The 21,050-nt window shown below is 38.1% G+C and overlaps 1 long non-coding RNA gene across 1 annotated transcript in view; it reads right to left on the minus strand.

Moving 5' to 3' along the window:
• The window catches only part of LOC130290432 (uncharacterized), a 49,429-nt gene that overhangs the window by 16,530 nt on the left and 11,849 nt on the right, over positions 1-21,050 (minus strand). Inside the window, exon 2 of the long non-coding RNA XR_008847599.1 lies at positions 8,500-8,533. This is a non-coding gene — a long non-coding RNA (uncharacterized LOC130290432). The remainder of the gene's footprint in view (positions 1-8,499; positions 8,534-21,050) is intronic.

Below are 21,050 nucleotides of genomic sequence, written 5' to 3' on the forward strand. Positions count from 1 at the left end.
GCACTCATACCTCCGCTTATACGGAAAAATGAAAAAGTTATAGGTGGTCAACATTAGATTTTAGATTACTGATTTTGTACAAAAAGTTTTAGATTTTTTTTAAGCGGTACAAAAATATAAAAGTATCTATCCATGGGTATTATTTTAACCGTATTAACCCACAGAATAAAGAACACATGTCATTTCTACCGTAAAATGTACAGTGTGAAAATGAAACCCTCCAAAATGTGCAAAATTGTGGTTTTCATTAAAATTTCCTCCCTAAAAAAAATATTTTTTTTGGGTTCGCCGTCCATTTTATGGTAAAATGAGAGGTTTCATTACAAAGGACAATTGGTCACGCAAAAAAACAAGCCCTTATATGGGTCTGTAGATGGAAATATGAAAGAGATGGATTTTAGAAGGCGAGGAGGAAAAAACGAGTCCCAGAAGAAGGACATTTAGTCCGAAACGGTCGTAGGGGTGGATGCCTCCTGGACACGGAGTTCATTTACTTATGTTTTGGTATGATAACATGTATTGCAAGCACTTATGCACCTTATGTGAATACCGTTACCATTTACTAGTATAACTTGCATTGTTGGTATAGCCTTGCTGCTTTATCCATGCTTTTTACCTCTTTGTATTACCTTGTGCGACCTGTATGTATACATTGCTTTAATAATTAGTAATTAGTACACTAGCGTATGGCACAGGCCACTTTATATACCTTTAAAATAGGTATCTGCATCACTTGCTTGCACCTTATCCAGGAGAAGTCCCATTTATCAGTCGCCATTCCTCTTTTGTTATACAGTAACCCCCCGACCTACGATGGCCCCGACATATGATAAAATCGACATACGATGGCCTCTCAGAGGCCATCGCATGTCGATGTCAGCATCGACATACGATGCTTTTATATGTCGGGGCCATCGCATTAACTGCTATCCGACAGCGCAAAATGCTTAAGCTGCTGTCGGATAGCAGTTTAAGCATCCCTTGCAGGTTCGCTTACCTATTCCTGCTGCTCCGGTGTCTTCTTCGCGATCCTCCGGTGTCTTGCGCATCTTCTCCAGGGTCCGGGCCTTGCTTTTCGGCGTCGTTATTACGTCACTACGCACGCCGCGCCGGCGCAGCAGCGTAATAACGTCACCAGAAAGCAAGGCCCGGACCCTGCAGAAGATGTGCAAGACACCGGAGGATCGTGAAGAAGACACCGGAGCAGCGGGACAGCATCGGGAGCCCCTGGGACAGCATCGGGAGTGGTGAGGAACTTGTCCGGAGCGGCGGGGACAGGTGAGTACAGCTTCCTATACTTTACATTGCACGGATCCCTCAACATACGATGGATTCGACAAACGATGGGTCGTTTGGAACGAATTACCATCGTATGTTGAGGGACCACTGTATATGTAATGTTTTATTGCTTTTTTTTAAACAATAAAGTGAATCTTGATTATATGGTCTGCTACAGCTTTTTCTGTTTTTGGTATGTGTAGTTTGTTTGCTGAGTTAGCAGAATATACCCAGCCCATTATTTATACCCTGGGAGCACATAGGGGTAAATTTATAATAGTCCCCCCTCCCTACAGCTAGGGCGTCTGCTGTCTGTGTTTGTGGTTATTTTCTATCCATAGACATCACATGAACATTCAGCCATACGAAATATTCATGTGTAGGGGAAATCTGTAGAGATCACTGTCGACTGAAAGAATGTTCTGCTGACAACTATTAAAGGGGTACTCCCCTGGAAAACATTTTTTTTTAAATCAACTGGTGCCAGAAAGTTAAACAGATTGGTAAATGACTTCTATTAAAAAAATCTTAATCCTTCCTGTACTTATCAGCTGTCGTATGCTCCACAGGAAGTTCCTTTCTTTTTGAATTTCCTTTCTGTCTGACCACAGTGCTCTCTGCTGACACCTCTGTCCATTTTAGGAACTATCCAGAGCAAGAGCAAATCCCCATAGCAAACATATCCTGCTCCGAACAGTTCCAAAAATGGACAGAGGTGTCAGCAGAGAGCACTGTGGTCAGACAGGAAATTCAAAAAGAAAAGAACTTCCTGTGGAGCATACAACAGCTGATAAGTACAGGAAGGGTTACAATTTTTTTTATAGAAGTAATTTACAAACCTGTTTAACTTTCTGGCACCAGTTGATTTAAAAAAGTAATAAATTCCATGGGAGTACCCCTAAGTGTATGGCCAACTTTTGATTGTCTGTCTAAAAGGAACCGAGTTAAGGTTTCTAACACGTCAAGTTTCCTAACATTTTATATGTTATCTGTCCCATATGAATTTCTTCATAACCTGCAAAACTTATCCTGTGAAAACGGGGCCAGTGTATTACTAGGAAGCCATATATCAGTTACCATCAGTTACCATCATTTTTGCCATGTTTCCCTAAGAGGATTTTGTCACACTGGTATTCTTGGAGAGTTCCCTTACTTTTATTCGCCTTTGCGGTTGTATTCTTTGATGTTTTTTGTTTTTGTTGTGATTGTTTTACGATCTGCTGGTTTAACACATCACAAAAATGAAAGTTGGAGCTGGATTGCAGGGTTGGCAGACGTACCGGGTAATTACAACAAGTCAACAACCGTGGTGTATAACAAACGTGTGTTACGCCTTTCTCTTTGATCTGGTTTAACTACATACATAAATTTGTCTATCATCTCATACGAGTTGCTTCACCGTCATATTATCACTCGGGGTCAAACCCTCTTAGAACCTGAAAACTACTTAGTTATATTAAATCACTTGGGAAAAAAATGCCAATCCCATGGCTCACGATGATATTCTCTTATGCGTAACAAAATATATTTAATTAAGTTAGAAGCCTAAAGGAATAGGTCATCAAAAAAACGAATGATTAAAATTTCATTGTATTGTATTGTATTGATTACCAGCGTCATAGTCATGGTATGAAAATATGCTTGTTTTATAATGGTTCATAGGAAAACCCCAATATTCTGCTCAAGGGGCTCAGATAATTATTGGTTAGAAACATAGAATGTGTCGGCAGATAACAACCATTTGATCCATCCTGTCTGACCAATATCCTGAATATTATGAATAGTCCCTGGCTCTATCTTATATGAAGGATAGCCTTATGCCTATCCCTATCTTATATGAAGGATAGATTTATGCTTATCCCTATCTTATATGAAGTATAGCATTATACCTATCTCTATCTTATATGAAGGATAACCTTATACCTATCCCTATCATATATGAAGTATATTATTATGCCTATCCCTATCTTATATGAAGGAAAATCCTTATACCTATCCCTATCTTATATGAAGTATAGCCTTATGCCTATCTCTATCTTATATGAAGGATAGCCTTATGCCTATCCCTATCTTATATGAAGGATAGCCTTATGCCTATCCCTATCTTATATGAAGGATAGCTGTCACGATGCCGGCTGGCAGGAGGTGGATCCTCTGTGCCAGAGAGGGATTGGCGTGGACCGTGCTAGTGGACCGGTTCTAAGTTACTACTGGTGTTCACCAGAGCCCGCCGCAAAGCGGGATGGTCTTGCTGCGGCGGTAGTAACCAGGTCGTATCCACTAGCAACGGCTCAACCTCTCTGACTGCTGAAGATAGGCGCGGTACAAGGGAGTAGACAAAAGCAAGGTCGGACGTAGCAGAAGGTCGGGGCAGGCAGCAAGGATCGTAGTCAGGGGCAACGGCAGGAGGTCTGGAACACAGGCTAGGAACACACAAGGGAACGCTTTCACTAGGCACAAGGGCAACAAGATCCGGCAAGGGAGTGCAAGGGAGGAGATCAGATATAGCCAGGGAGCAGGTGGCAGCCAATTAAGCTAATTGGACCAGGCACCAATCATTGGTGCACTGGCCCTTTAAGTCTCAGAGAGCTGGCGCGCGCGCGCCCTAGAGAGCGGAGCCGCGCGCGCCAGCACATGACAGCAGGGGACCGGGACGGGTAAGTGACCTGGGATGCGATTCGCGAGCGGGCGCGTCCCGCTGTGCGAATCGCATCCCCGACGGCCATGACAGTGCAGCGCTCCCGGTCAGCGGGACTGACCGGGGCGCTGCAGGGAGAGAGACGCCGTGAGCGCTCCGGGGAGGAGCGGGGACCCGGAGCGCTAGGCGTAACAATAGCCTTATGCCTATCCCTATCTTATATGAAGGATAGCCTTATGCCTATCCCTATCTTATATGAAGGATAGCCTTATGCCTATCCCTATCTTATATGAAGGATAGCCTTATGCCTATACCTTTCTTATATGAAGGATAGCCTTATGCCTATCCCTATCTTACATGAAGGATAGCCTTATGCCTATCCCTATCTTATATGAAGGATAGCCTTATGCCTATCCCTATCTTATATGAAGGATAGCCTTATGCCTATACCTTTCTTATATGAAGGATAGCCTTATGCCTATCCCTATCTTATATGAAGGATAGCCTTATGCCTATCTCTATCTTATATGAAGGATAGCCTTATGCCTATCCCTATCTTATATGAAGGATAGCCTTATGCCTATCCCTATCTCATATGAAGTATAGCCTTATGCCTATCCCAGAGCAGGACAGTTCCTAACATGGACAGGGGTGTCAGCAGAGAGCATTTTGGTCAGACAGAAAATAAACTCAAAAAGAAAAGAACTTCCTCTGTGTCACATATTCTATATTCTGCCCTTGGATTCTTATGCCCAAAGTACATTATCTTGCACTTATTCACAGTGTCCAGAGTTCTGACCATTCCTCTAGTTTACCTATTTTATTTTCCATTTGGCGTAACACCTTCAAGACCATCAACCTTGTTACATATCCTTGTTTTATTAGCAAAAAGACCAATACCTTACCATCAAGGCCTTCTGCAATATTACTGATAAAGATATTATACCGAATGGGTCCCAGTACAGATCCTTGAGGTCCCCACTGGTAACAAGACTTTGCTCTGAGTTTGCTCTGATTGGGTGCCCCACGCATTTATTTCTATGGGAGCGCCAGAGATGCCAGAGTGCTGTACTGAGGTATATTCGGCACGCCTATGGAAATGAAGAGACTGTGTGTCGTCTACAGCTTGAGCTGTGGATAGGAAAGTTGTGTTTTACCCCCTATAAAACAATTACAATTCTGCTTAAATAAATTAATATGTACTATTAACCAAAACTGTACTAAACCTATTAATATGTAAACTGAAATGTTTCACTATTTCTTGTTCCTTTTTAAAAAAAATTTTTTGATTTGCAGTGTTTTGAAGGGTCTTGCAACTTTTTAAATTAAAAAAATGTGTTATCATGGCGAAAGCTGAAATTGACATTTTGGAGGTCGTTCGCGGAAAAAAAGTGCTGGAGCGCACGTACAACATTTTAAGTGATAAGTGTTTGCAAACAAAAAATAAAAAAGTCTCCAAAGACAATGATAAATCTTCCCTATTGAGTTCTCCAAATTGAGCCATGAGGAGATTTATCGCCATATGTGTAGGTGAATCATTTTTCTACACCTTTTTTTTTTTTTTTGTGTGGGTGCACCACATTTATTAATTGGTCCCAGGTCATTTGATACATTTTGTGCAGGTCACATTTCCTGAAATTTCACTCTACACGCACAGAAAGAAGCTAAGCTAAGCCTGGACTGGTGTATTTTTTTGCGACTTTTTGGTGGTTTTTGCTCAAAAGTTTTTGCCTTTCTTTATTTTTATTTTTTAAATGTCTCAGTTTCTAAATTCATCACCAATGCAAAATATTAACCTTAACAGCTGGTCTGTACACACTTCTGTAAAAGAAAGTGTAAACCGAAAATTTGTAGAAAAGAGCCTGAAAGGCTGTGCTGCACCAACTGCGAGACACATATACACACAAAAACAGCTCCAAAGACAATAGGATATTCAACCTTCCCCCCGATGCTCTTTGCAGACATCTTGATCCCCAAATAATAGATGAGGACCACTAAGGACCACCTTATCCCCCCCACGCTCTTTGTAGACATCTAGGTCCCCAAATAATAGATGAGGACCAATAAGGACCACCCCATCCCCCCCATGCTCTTTGTAGACATCTTCGTCCCCAAATAATAGATGAGGACCAATAAGGACCACCCTATCCCCCCCCATGCTCTTTGTAGACATCTTTGTCCCCAAATAATAGATGAGGACCAATAAGGACCACCCTATCCCCCCCCCACGCTCTTTGTAGACATCTTGGTCCCCAAATAATAGATGAGGACCAATAAGGACCACCCTATCCCCCCCACGCTCTTTGTAGACATCTTGGTCCCCAAATAATAGATTATGACCAATAAGGACCACCCTATCCCCCCATGCTCTTTGTAGACACCTTGGTCCCCAAATAATAGATGATGACCAATAAGGACCACCCTATCCCCCCGCCCCTGAGGTCCATAATAGGGTATTTGATTTTTCTCACTTATTTCTCTGATCACAAACCCTATATCTTCAGTACTTCACATACAGTAGATTGGTCCCTGGAATTTAATCCAATTACTGTTCCATTTATATGTCATATTTCCATGATGTGTCACGGCTCATTGGCCCTGAATTTCTCGACTATTCAAGCTAATTGTTTTAACAGAGAGAGAGAGAGAGAGCAATATTAAAAGTTGGTCAGAGCTGAGCAATGTCACCTATGGGTTGTCCCTTCCCTTCTTCAGATCACTGCCAGATAAAATCCCTGAAGACTTTATTCAATTAACATTTGGACTAGATGTTATTCTCCTTCCATGGTTTCTGGGACTGAAGGACTTATACGGGACACATCATGGGGAACTCATATTTTCTTCTTTTAAATTGTGTTTTGCTGCTTTTTGCCACCACGTTGCCTGGAATCGGTAAGTCAGGGAGCCACCCAGAAATGGATATGGTGGGAGATGATGTTACTTTTTCATTGAATGAGTGTATCTAAATACTACTTTTACTTATACTACTACTTCTACTCTTACCACTACTACTAAGGATAATATAGTCAAATGTGGATGGATGTAAAATTATAATATACATTTTAAATTAAAATACATGTAAATGATGCTAATACTGACAAAAATATATAATATGACATGTAATTTTATACAATGTGCATAAGATTAGGATATAGATTTTAAGAAATATTGGTTAATATATGTAGATATATATATATATATATATATATATATATATATATATATAATGATAGTTAATACTTTTTTATATTAGATATAACTATTATTATTAATAATAATAATACTGATAATAATGATAATATAAGTAATAATAATAATAATAATATAACTAATAATACTAATTTAGTTAATTATATGTCTCTATTATGACAAAAAAAAAAAAAATTCTGACAGTGTTTCCCAACCAGCCTGCCTTTAGCGGTTGCAAAACCTCAACTCCTAGCATGGGCATTCTGGGAGTCGTAGTTTTGCAACAGAATGAGGCACACTGGTTGGGAAACACTGCTGTAGGCACATGTCAAAAAAATATTTAAGTCATAATAAAATATATATTTTTCATTATTATATTAACAATATTAATATTATAAATAATAATAATCATAATAATAATATTAATAAAAATAAAAAATAAATATTTTATTTTGACATGTGGAGCAGTGTTTCCAAAGGCTGTCCGGACATGCTGATAGTTGTAGTTTTGCAACAGCAGGAGGCACACTGGTTGGAAACACTGCTCTAGGGACATGTAATTTTTTTTTTACTTAAGTCATAATAAATACATATAATTAAATACATTATTATTATTATATTATTAATATTATTATTATAAATAATAATAATAGTCATTTATAATATACTAAAATAATAATAATAATAATAGGTATATGTAAAATAATAATAATAATAATAATAATAATAATAATAAAAATAACAATGTATTTTATATTGACATGTCCTAGAGCAGTGTTTCCAATGGCTGTCCGGGCATGTTGATAGTTGTAGTTTAGCAACAGCTGGAGGCACACTGGTTGGGAAACACCGCTCCGAGGACACGTCAAAAATGTTTTGGATCGATTAGATTAGTTGACCAGGACAAGTGCTATTCTCTCTGCTGTGCATCATTAAGACCTGGAGTGCCCCATAGGCTTAAGTCCGTCCAGGTCACATGACACAGAGTCAGGAGAGAACATGTTAAGCCTAGACTTCTCCTTGCTCGTTCTCATGATTGGTCGGGGTCTGAACACCCTTTTGATATGTCTCTATTTTTCGAATGACAGTACAATGAATAAAATAATGATGGATATTGTAACTTTGTGAAATGGCTTTATGAAATTATAGGAAAAGATTCTAATAATTAAGCAAAATGTCACCCAAAATATTTGTGTCACTATACTGCGGTATTCAGTAAAATAAAGCTCTGCACAGCGCCAAAGGGGTGGAATCCCTCTATAGGGTTCTTTGGTTCTGGAAGTCAGATTTGGTGCAGGATTTGGTATTTGCCATCATTACTTATGACATATTTATGGTTGATCTTGATTGGATTTCCACTGTGATGTATGTAATGTAAAGAGTGACCTACATACCGGATCTTATTTCCCCATCCATTGCCATCTTTGCCTGTAGGAAAAGAAAAAATATATAGATTTAGATGATAATAGATGGAGGAATCGAAAGTCAATAGGTCAATAGGTGGCTGTTCACATTCAGTCACTTAGGTTGGGTGTTGTAACATATTCTAGAGCTGGCCGTATACTTCATGACATTTTTGGGTCACAGATATCACTCTCGACAGCCCCATAAAATAGCACATTCGGCTCGGCCAAGTATGCATGTGTTCTATGTGTAAAAGAGTGGAGAAAGTCAATGACCGACACCTCTAGGGGCAGCTTATTTACAAAAAGAACCAAACGAATGAGTGTGTTAAAGGGGAACTCCAATAAGATAGGGGATAAGTGTCTGATTGCTGGTCACTGGCTTGGGTGGGACATTGCTGTGGCCAGTGACTGGCAGAGTGGGCCATCACTCCCGATACCAAGTTGTCTCGGAATTTGGGGGCCGGAGTATTCAGAGATAAGAGTCTGGTCCTGTTCTGGAGTGGTGAGAAGATAATGGAGTACCAATTTAGTATATAACTGCCTGATCCTCCAGTCTCCTAAAATTTGACATCATGGAAGAGGTCCCCATAGACATTAGTTGGTCGGCTAGTCCCAACAAAACTGACAGGTTTGGCCAACGTTAACGTCCTCAAGACCCCCAACAGGTCATGTTTTCAGGATTTCCTTGGTCTTTCACAGGCTACGACGTAACGAGCTCCCGGCGCCGACTCTTAGCATTCGGAACATTTTTTCCAAACGCATAGCAGCGGAGTACCCCTTTAAGCACTACTTGTTAAAGACAACAAAACTATCAGCTTTGGCCAATGGACATTTAGTGTAGCGGTAAAAAAAAAACTTTATTGTTTTTTTTTCTGCTGGAGACAGCCATTAAGTTACAGCTTGTAAATTCCACTGTACAATTTAGTAGCATATAAAGTATATAAATCCCAGTCTGCTAATAAACTGATGAGCCGACTCTTCTGGTGTTCTAATCCTATTAAAAGATGGGCTAGAGTCTTACAAAAATATACAAAATAATCCAGGCATCCTTCTTACTTACAACAGGGACCAGATCTGTTTTATTTTTCTTTTCTCATTGAAATATGTTTTTTCCCAGGAAGTAGAGCAAACAAAACACATAAATAATATAATATTATAAATATATATTTATAAATATATAAATTATTCCAAGTGAAAAGACAAATAAATTGACAAAGTAAAGAAATAAGGAATTAAATTATGCTGCAGTGAAATGATGATTTTTCTTAATTATATATTAATTGACTGATAACCTGACTCAGTGCCCACAAAATGTTAGTAAATGTAAAAGTGTAGAAATAATATATAAATAATTCAAGTGAATTATATATTTGCAATATTATTAGTTTCCTTACATAAATTATCTATCTATCTATCTCATATCTATCTATCTCATATCTATCTATCTTATATCTATCTATCTATCTATCTATCTCATATCTATCTATCTCATTTCTATCTATCTATCTCATTTCTATCTATCTATCTCATATCTATCTATCTATCTCATATCTATCTATCTATCTATCTATCTATCTCATATCTATCTCTCATATCTATCTATCTATCTATCTATCTCTCATATCTATCTATCTATCTATCTATCTCATATCTATCTCATTTTTATCTATCTATCTATCTCTCATATCTATCTATCTCTCATATCTATCTATCTATCTCTCATATCTATCTATCTCATATCTATCTCATATCTATCTATCTATCTCATATCTATCTATCTCATATCTATCTATCTCATATCTATCTATCTCATATCTATTTATCTATCTATCTATCTCTCATATCTATCTATATCTATCTCATATCTATCTATCTATCTCATATCTATCTTTTTCTGTACATTATATAACATTACATTGGTGCAGGATAATAATTCATAACAGGTCATCACATGTAGTTCCCGTGTTTCCCTTATGCTTTCGGCTATACATCTGTGATTGTTGGCGAATCTTCATAAGACGTAATAACTATAATAATAACTATCACACATTAAAGCAATAAAAGGAAAATTGAAGCTTCTGTAAAATGAATTGCCATGCTTATTTATATTGGATCTAGTGTTTTTTTAAGTGGTTTGAAAAAACAGCTATTCTTCATGCAGATTTTCCCCCCTGATGTTTATTTTTTATAGCTGAAAATACCAGCTGTAAACATTGTGTGAACATGGCCTTAGTGAGCCGCATGTTCATCTGTGCTAATCTTGCTGGCCTGTATGAGACCTAATGGTAATCTAAGATTAAAAAAATATGCCCTTAACATAAAAACAAAAATATTCTGCCGACAAGAATGCCAATAAAAGCTTCTGCCAAAGGAATACAAAAAATAAAAATTAGAAAATGAAAATAAATAATAATAAAAAATATATATATATTGGTAAATGATGAAAAAAATTAGAAGGGGTTCTGCAAAGGAACAAAGACAAATAAGTAAAAAAAAAATAACCTAAAAGTAGATTGAGAAAAAAACTGATAAATACGGTAATAATCCAATAATAAAATAATAATAATTATAATATGAGGAAGAAGAAGATCATAATTTTATATATATATATATATATATATATATATATATATATATATATATATAAAAAGACTCTCCTGCTATGGTACCAGCGTCCCAGACTTGATGAAGGTCCATGCAGTATATACCCAAGATAATGGCGCAGCAGCCTCCAATGGTGAAAAAATTCAAAGATTTAGTGGCTCACATCACAGCAACGTTTCTATCCTCTCACAGGACCAATAGCTTAAAAATGGTCCTGTGAGAGGACAGAAACGTTGCTGTGATGTGAGCCAATACATATTTGAATTTTTTTTTTATCCTTTGCACCATTATCTTGGATATATATGTGTATATATTTATGTGTATATATATATGTGTGTGTATATATATATATATATATATATATATATATATACATATATATAGTTAAGATCACATATAATAATAATGATGATGATTGATGATGATGATAGATTACAGATTACTGGAGACGGCACTTTTTTTTTTTCACTTGAGAAAATGTAAAAATAATTTATTTTTTTTTGTCACATGAGAAAATGTAATTTTTTTTTGTCATATGAGGAAATTTAATTGTCAGAGTAAATTTGGTTGAGGAAATTTGGTTGATATTACCATTTTTTTCTAAAATTTATTTGACATTTCTGCATATTTAAAAGATTTTTTTTTTTTTTTTTTTTTTACATATTTATTTAAATGAAGGCTGACTCAACCAGGAGGCAGCAAAATCTAATTTAGACGAAAAGATAAGAATCTCAAAGAGAAACGATCTCAAGGCATTCTTTGGTGATGATGTCAGGGTATGCTGTAGAACAGTGTGGTTTTCCAAGCAGTGTGTCTCCAGCTGTTGCAAAACTAAAACTCCCAGCATGCCCGGACAGCCAACGGCTGTCCGGGCATGCTGGGGGTTGCAGTTTTGCAACAGCTGGAGGCACATTGTTTGAAAAACAATGTGGTAGAATGCAGTACAAAAGTTTGACCGGTCATAAGAACTGCTCCACCCCTGAGGGATATGGAATACTGCCATTCTTTTTTTTTTTTTTTATATTTTTAATTGTTTAATCAATTTGATATAATCCTTATGAAGTCCCCATGTTTACTTTCCACATAAACGTATCATTTGCAAACAAAAGAACAATGAAATCCGGCGCAGATGTTTGAGAAAAACCCTGGCTGCGGGTTAAAAGGTCCCAATTTTAATGAAAGAGTAAATTTTTTAAATATTAAGTAAGAGACCTGGTAGATTCTGTGACTTACTAAGATGAGGATTTTATAGGCCCGAATCCCAGTAGGGATTTTTATTTATTTTTTTCAGATGTACTGCGTACTTATCGCCCTTTTGCCTTCTATCAGTCAGGAGGATAGCTCCAATCTGTATATGTTTTTTCGGGTTAACTTTATTTATTTATTGTATTTTTTTTTTCTCTTAGAACTGTTTCTAAGACTGGTGCAATAATTAATTAATTAATTAATTAATTAAATAAAATATATTTTTTTCATTACATTTTCCCCATAGAAAATTACAAAAGTTTTACATACACCACACACACATTTTTTCTTTAAGCGCCAATATTTTAGTCTTTGTTTTACAATCTTTTTATTGGGTTTTCAAAACATAAACATAACAGACATTTATAACATAGCGTTAAACATTTTTTTTTTTTTTTAATGGTACTTTAAATGTATATAAAAAAAAGAATTAACCAGTTCTTAGCATGATGCAAACACTATCCATTATACTTGATTAAGCTAAATCTATACCTATTCCTTAAAGGGGTACTCCGGTGAAAAACTTTTTTTTTTTTTTAAATCAACTGGTGCCAGAAAGTTAAACAGATTTGTAAATGACTTCTGTTAAAAAATATGAATCCTTCCTGTACTTATTAGCTGCTGAATACTACAGTGGAAATTGTTTTCTGTTTGAAACACAGAGCTCTCTGCTGACATCACGAGCACAGTGCTCTTTGCTGACATCTCTGTCCATTTTAGGAACTACCAGAGTAAAAGGAAATCCCCATAGCAAACATATGCTGTTCTGGGCAGTTCCTAAAATGGACAGAGATGTCAGCAGAGAGCACTGTGCTCATGATGTCAGCAGACAGCTCTGTGTTTCAAAAAGAAAAGAATTTCCGCTGTAGTATTCAGCAGCTAATAAGTACAGGAAGGATTAAGATTTTTTTAATATAAGTAATTTACAAATCTGTTTAACTTTCTGGCACCAGTTGATTAAAAAAAAAAGTTTTTCACCAGAGTACCCCTTTAAAGGGAAACATACAGCAGGTTCACTCACATTAAACCCAACACAGGGTTATAGGGCGGGTGAAGCGGATTACAATAAGGTATCACTTACATGGATCTGTGGTCTGCTTCCGGAGATAGCCATTGTAGTAGCTTCCACTGCTAATCTTCAAATGGCCAACTTTTTGTAATGGAGGCAGGACCCGGCATGCCCAGCTTCCCTGCCTCCATCCCCTCTGCACTGATATGACTGTGCACCTTGCTCTCACATGGGTAAAGGGGTTTCATTAATATTAATGAAGTGGGTAGGCATATGGGAGCAGAGGGGATGGAGACAGGAATGCTGAGTATGCCTGGTCCCATCTCCAAAAAGCCGGCCATTTCCAGATTAGCAATGGAGGCTAATGCAACGTGTATGTCCGGAACTGGACCGTGGATCTGGGTAAGTGATACTTCATTGTAATCCAGTTTACTCGCCCTATGACTCTATGTATTGGGTTTTGTGTACGTGAACTCGCTGTCAGTTTCCCTTAAATGTGGAATAATGGGATGGGGCTGGTGGTGATAAGAAGATGAGCAGATTAGTAGTGTTCTGTCTATTCTATATATCTAAAGGAAAGTAACAGTGAAACCACAGGAGCTGTTGTATGCATGATGCTTGTGAGCCAATTGACTGCTATATGTGGTTGATAACTCTAGAGACAAGGAAATAAGCGCTCCATAGAATAGTAATGTTGGACCCAGGGGGCTGAATATATATATTTTAGAACTGCTCACCCTGGGTGGTTGTGTAAACGCATACACAACAATGGAATGGGTATGTAGAAAAAGGTCGTCTGCTGCTCTCCGGAGTAGAACTGGTAGTAGGTGCTTGGCTTCAAGGGAACACGGCTCACGGCGCTGATTGACCAAACAGAAGGATGTGCTTAAAAGAGGATTTATTGACCAGAAAGCATTGCATTCTGGTCAATAAATCCTCTTTTAAGCACATCCTTCTGTTTGGTCGATCAGCGCCGTGAGCTGGGTTCCCTTGAAGCCAAGCACCTTCTACATGTGGTTGATGGCTTGTGTGCATTCCCCTTATATATAAGGGAAGACTAGATGGACCAGGTGGTCTTTTTGTAGACAGTCCTTTATGTTTCTGTTGGACGCCAGAATCTAGGAATTACTCAAGATAATTTTCAAAAACTACTTACCTTATGTATAATGTCTGTGAAGTTTATAGCACTGAAACCTTTTGACATTGGTTGGTCTCCATGAAGGTCATTTGTAGAAGGAATATATCAAAGTGTTGGGTATAGGTCTCAAGACACTTGATCTTATTAGGGAATGTTATTTCTGCCATATTCTCCTATATTTCCATCTTGGAATATTTTCTATTTTTGTGTCTCTTTTTGTCATAGAGATGTTTTTACTTTGCGGTATTGTTACCTGAACTTACATCCCTTGATTTAACTCTGGATAGAGTACATAGACTCCCCAAACCGAAAACCCTGCCAGCATCGAGCCCAAGAGACACAATAGCTAGGGTACATTTCTTTCGTGTAAAAGAAAAAATTATGTTCACAATGAGGAATCCTCCTCTAATGCCATAGAGTTTGGGGGTATTACTATTTTTGCAGATCTCTCAGCTGCTACAATGATGAAACGAAGAGAGTTTACACCTGGAACCCACCTACTCAGAGAGCAAAAAATTCTGTACAACTGGGGGTTCCCTGCAAAAGAATTAATAACATCATAAGGGAGAAAAATATGTGGCATCCTCACCCTCAAAGTTATTAGAGTTATGTCAAGAATGGGGATTTAAACCATGCCAAACACAAGCAGCAAGGTGCAACAGTAATATCACCGCCCCACAAGTGTCAACAGACTGGGTAACGGTATCTTATAAGAAAAAAAGGAGCCCTAAGACTATAAGAATATTTTTATTGATTTTATTTTTCTTGTTTTTTTTGGTTAAATTCTGTATGTTATTGAAAAACGGAAAGAGGTAGAGACTAGCAGGGTTAGCGGCTACACTATAGAGGATCTCTTCTTTCTGTAATGGGTATTAAGTTTGTCTCCATCAATGCTAAAGGTCTTAATTCTCCTTTTAAGCGGACATTGGTATGGAAGGAGGCCAGGAGATTAAATGCAGATGTGATAAGTATACAAGAGACACATCTCTTACAAGCAGATGCTAAACGTCAAATGCATAATCAATATCCCTATGTATTACATGCACATGTATTGCACAAAAAAGGGTGGGGGTTGCCCTAGCCATTCGAGATACGGTAGCGTGTGAACCATATTATGTAGAGGTAGATGAGGAGGGATGCTTTATTATTCTTAAATGTCAACTGAACAATGCCACTTATACTCTGGTTGCGGTATATGTTCCTAATTTGGAACTACAGATGAAGTTGGCAGAGCTTCATAAGCGGAATCAGGCAGCCCACTCTTGTAGACTTAACACATGAAATCACTCAGATTAAGGCGCAACTCCAATCCCTATCTTTCCTTGATTATGAACTCACGCTTAGGCGTTTGAAATTGACTTCCTATTGGCAAGGCAATAAAGCCAGCTCACATCTGGCTAAACAACTTAAAAAATGAAATCGCAAATCTCGAATTCCCTTTATTTCTACCCCTAACGGCTCAAAAATTATGGATCCACAAGGTATTGCTAACTTTTTTGCCCAATATTACCAAGAGCTATATAATTTAAAATCTGATTCCTCCACCTTTCAAACTACTAGTGATAGAATTTTTTTCCTTTCTTCTGTGGCATTACCTATGTTTCCATCTGAATGTGTGGCCAAGATGACCTCTCAATTTTCTATTGACGAAATACTCTCTTGCATACGGGCCCTCAAGCCCTCCAAATCTCCAGGTCCTGATGGTATCTCTAATGATTTTTATAAAAAGTTTGCTCCTTTAGTGGCTCCATATTTGCTTAGGACTTTTAATGTTATTGCATCCACAGTTGCCCCTGCTGCCGAGATTCTTGAAGCCCTTGTGGTTACTATCCCTAAGACAGGTAAGCCAACCGGTAAGGTTACTAAACAAGATCTTGCTTGTCTAAACAGGATCTTGCCTGTCTTGATCTCTAGAGACCAGGTCAGTTTTGTTAAGGGGCGCCAGACACTGGATGGTACTAGACGCTTTCTCAACCTTATTGCTAAAGTCAGTGCCGATCGGATGCCTTCTCTGCTCCTTTCTCTGGATGCAGAGAAGGCATTTGATCGTGTGCACTGGGAGTACCTCCAGGAGGTTCTTTGCAAATTAAAATCCCCCCTTAAATTGGAACGTGCCATTATGGCTTTATATTCTTGTCCTTTGGCAAAAGTATATACTGCTGGTGCAGTATCTCAGAGATTTGCCCTCAGTAATGGCACTCGGCAGGGGTGTCCCCTGTGTCCCCTTATTTTTACCTTAATAATGGAACCTTTTGCACAACACATAAGGACATCATCGGCTTTATCTGGGATTCAGATAGGACTTCAGAACCACCGCATCGGTTTGTTCGCCGATGATGTCATTGTTTGTTTAACCAATCCCCAATATTCACTCTTTACAGTCACAACTATAATTGAAAATGTTTCAAAGGCAAGTTATTACAAGAAGAATCCAACTAAGTCCACCATATTGGGTCTTAATTTAACTATGGAGGTTGAGGAATATTTGAGAACTAACTTCCCTTATTCCTGGTCAGAAGGTCAAATTCCCTATCTGGGCATTATTCTAACTGCTGATCCATTTAAAACTTTTCTGACTTTTCTTTCCTCCCAGTGTCATGGGTAGGTCATATAGCAGCTGCAAAAATGGTTTTGTTACCATAAATGTTATATTGTTTTTGAAACCTGCCAATTATCGTACCAAATATGTATATTTTGGATCTCCAGAAGCTACTATCACAATTTATATGGTCCTAGAGTCAGTGCACAACTCCTTTATCGCCCAGTCAGAGAAGGAGGAATGGGGTTCTCCTGTTTACGAATTTACTATCACGCAGTTTTAATGGATCAGCTTAAAAGATGGTGTGGCAAAAAGACTCTCCACACTGGGTGGACCTAGAATCAGAGCTACTGGGATCACCCTCCCTGTGCAACTTTTTGTGGTCTCTTCGATTCAACCCTACCCTTTGCCCCTCTGTCTCATGCCCTACCATTACAGCAACTACTAGAATTTGGAGTAAATTGGAATACATGAAGGTCCTGTGCCCCTGGCGGGTAATGGATATCCCACTTACAGCGATAAGTAGCTACTTAAAGGACCTAGATCTAAAATCCTGGACTTGAGCAGGTATACACAGTTTCTCAACTTTTTGACTCATCCGGTCTTCTTTCCTTTTCCTCTATTGCTTAGTTTTTTTCTCTTGCACACAAGGAGTTTTATAAATATTTAAGAATCCGTCATTTCCTTAGCTCTTTAGCTTGGCCCAAGGTAACAATTAGAACAAGTTACGTGAGGTTTTTTCTAAATAATAAGGCACTTACTAAGGGAATCGCCTTGGCCTATACAGAGCTCTTACAGATTAATAAACCTCAACGCTTTTCATTTCAGCAGAAATGGGAGGAAGATCTTGGTCAAAAATTTACAGCCGAGCAATGGGGATTCGTATTTGATATACATAAGAAAACATCTAGATGTGCTAATCACTTTGAATCCTCACGGAAATTGTTATATAGGTGGTATTATACTCCTGCCCGTCCTGCCAAGTTATATTCTTTGCCTTCTAACTGCTGCTCATATACGTCCTTTTTGGTTGAATATTAAGTACCTACTTGATCAGCTCCTTTCCACCCCCTTTAACTGGGGTCCTGAAGTAGCCTTGTTATTCTTGACCCTAGAAAATATTTCTATAGACCAGTTGGTTATTATCTATCATGTCCTTACTGGGGCAAGAATCTCCATTGCTCAGTGTTGGAAATCGATAGACATCCCGGAGATTGCAGTTACCAGAGCTACTGTCCACTGTAATCTTATGTTGGAGGAACTCATAGCTAGGCGAGGGACAGGAATTGATAGGTGGAGTAAGTGGGCTGACCTCATAAAACGGATTTAATTGGTACCTGATCTGTATACATATTGAATATCTTTAACCCCTTAAGGACCAAGCGTTTTTCAGTTTTTGCACTTTAGTTTTTTCCTCCTTACCTTTTGAAAATCATAACTCTTTCAATTTTGCACCTAAAAAATCCATATAAGGGCTTATTTTTTGCGCCACCAATTCTACTTTGTAATGATATCAGTCATTTTACCCAAAAATCTACCGCAAAACGGAACAAAAATCATTGTGTGACAAAATTGAAAAAAAAACACCATTTTGTAAATTTTGGGGGCTTCTGTTTCTACGCCGTACATTTTTCAGTAAAAATGACACTTTATCTTTATTCTGTAGGTCCATAAAATAAAAATGATACCCTACTTATATAGGATTTATTTTGTAATACTTCTAGAAAAAATCATAACATGCACAAAAATTAATACATTTAAAATTGTCCTCTTCTGACCCCTATTACTTTTTTATTTTTCCGCGGGTGGTATGAGGGCTAATTTTTTGCGCCGTGATTTGAAGTTTTAATCACTACCATTTTTGTTTTGATCAGACTTTTTGATCGCTTTTTGTTCCTTTTTTTCAATGGTATGAAAAGTGACCAAAAATACACTTTTTTGGACTTTTGAATTCTTTTTTTTGCGTGTACGCCATTGATAGTGCGGTTTAATTTACAATATATTTTTATTTTTTGGACATTTACACATGTTTATTTTTATTATGTTTATATATATTTTTATATGGAATTTGGGAAAAGGGGAGTGATTTAAACTTTTAATAAGGAAGGGGTTCATGTGAGTGTTTTTAACCTTTTTTTTTTTTACTTTTTTTTACACTTTAGGTCCCCTTAGGGGACTTTTAGGAGGAATCATTTGATTCCTCATACAGATCAATGGAATTACATACAATCCCATTGATCAGTGTGCTTTGCGCTCAATTGATAAAGCCTGGTCCTGCCAGGCTGTATCATTCTGAGCACGGGAGCAGGCACTATAGGAGAGGTAAGCCCTCAGGCTACCTCAGTAGTTAATCGCCCCCCCCCCCCGCTATCATGCTGCAGGGGGGGGGGGGGCGATCCACCCTACTGGACCACCAGGGACTGGATAGAGGCACCTTTAGACACCGCTGTCAACTTTGACAGCGGCGATCTAAAGGGTCAATAGCCGGCCGCGGCGATCGCTGCATGTCGGCTATTAATGCCGGCCCTCAACTACAGCAAAAAGTCTCGAGAGACAGCACTGGACCACTTTGCTGTGCCCGTACCTATCCGGAGGGCCAATCCAGAGTCACATTGCTTGAAAAAGGCAGTTTGTTTGCCGAAACGTTGCATCTGGGTAGCTAACAATAAAAGTCCCTTTCCTTTGCTATTGGAGTCTCCGGCTTGTGCTGTACATCTCTTCTTGGATTGTTGTGGCCCCCAACTACAGGAATCAGCTGGGGGCCGACTGGTATGACGTGGGATCGAGTCGGGAGCCCATGTCATACCGCGGTAACGGCCATTGGACTAGCATAGACGTCCATGGTAGTTATCGGGTTAAAGTGAACCCTTTTTCACTTTTGTTTTCCCTTGTTTTTTTTTTTTTTTTGTGCCGCCTTTTCTCCTCCGGTTTTCTTTTCTTCTCTTTTATCTTTATACCACATGCTTCTCATTAATCTGTATATTATGATTGTTATTTGCTCCTTGTAGTAGGAGTTGTAATTTTAAGTTATCTTGTTTGAAAATTAAATAAAAAGTAAAAAAAATATGTTTTTGAGAATTTGGTTTAGACACATCTATAGCAATATTTTATGTATGACAAAAAATTCAGGTGGTATTCCCATCTGAAGAAATATCTATTCTCTATCCAAAGGATAGGGGATGATAGGTTCAGCAATGGTGGCCTGACCCATGGGACCATCTCCGAATCCAAAAATGGGGACAAACATTTCCTTAGAATGAATGGCAAGCACTGCATGTGTGTGTTTAACCCTCCCTTCATTCTCTATGAAGCCTATTAAATTGATGACCTCAGCATATGGGAATGTTCAGTAGCCCCATAGAGAATGAATGGAGCACCGGTCACACACCCGTGGTTCTCATCCTTACTTCCAAGGACATTTTTGTTCCTGTTTTCAGGATCCGTGGAGGTCCAAGGAATCGGAAGCCCACTTATTAGCTTGTTATACCCTATCTTGTGCATAGGGGTTAATTTCTTCTGATGGGAATACTCATTTAAATAAATAGTATAAGGATATTATTAAAATGGGAAGAATCGGAAGGGGGGATCCAAAGTTTAATGTTGCATTCTCCAACAAACATTAAGGTCATAATTGTAAAATGTCTCTTTTTGATTCCTATAGCGTTCTGTATGCTATTAATAACTCTATAGGCACATGTATTGTCATGGCTACAAATACCCTTTAAATTGAGTCCAATATAATCATCAAATTGACTAAGTGAATCATTCCATTGAGTTTTAAATGAGAAAATGCCATCTCGTTTTACCAGTTCTGTTTTGGCATTTAATTAAAACCTTGAGGATTAATGTAATGAACTGATGGCCCACATTCTGAGGAGAAGGAACGAACCCTAATCTGGTAGACCATCAGTATTCCTGTTATTTATGGGGTGGTCCCTAGATGTTTCATGTATACAGAATTCTCATGTGAATCATTTCCCAAAAATTGTAAGAGCGGTGCGTGG

This window comes from Hyla sarda, chromosome 9 (genome assembly GCF_029499605.1).
Source record: "Hyla sarda isolate aHylSar1 chromosome 9, aHylSar1.hap1, whole genome shotgun sequence".
NCBI classification, from domain to species: Eukaryota; Metazoa; Chordata; class Amphibia; order Anura; family Hylidae; genus Hyla; species Hyla sarda.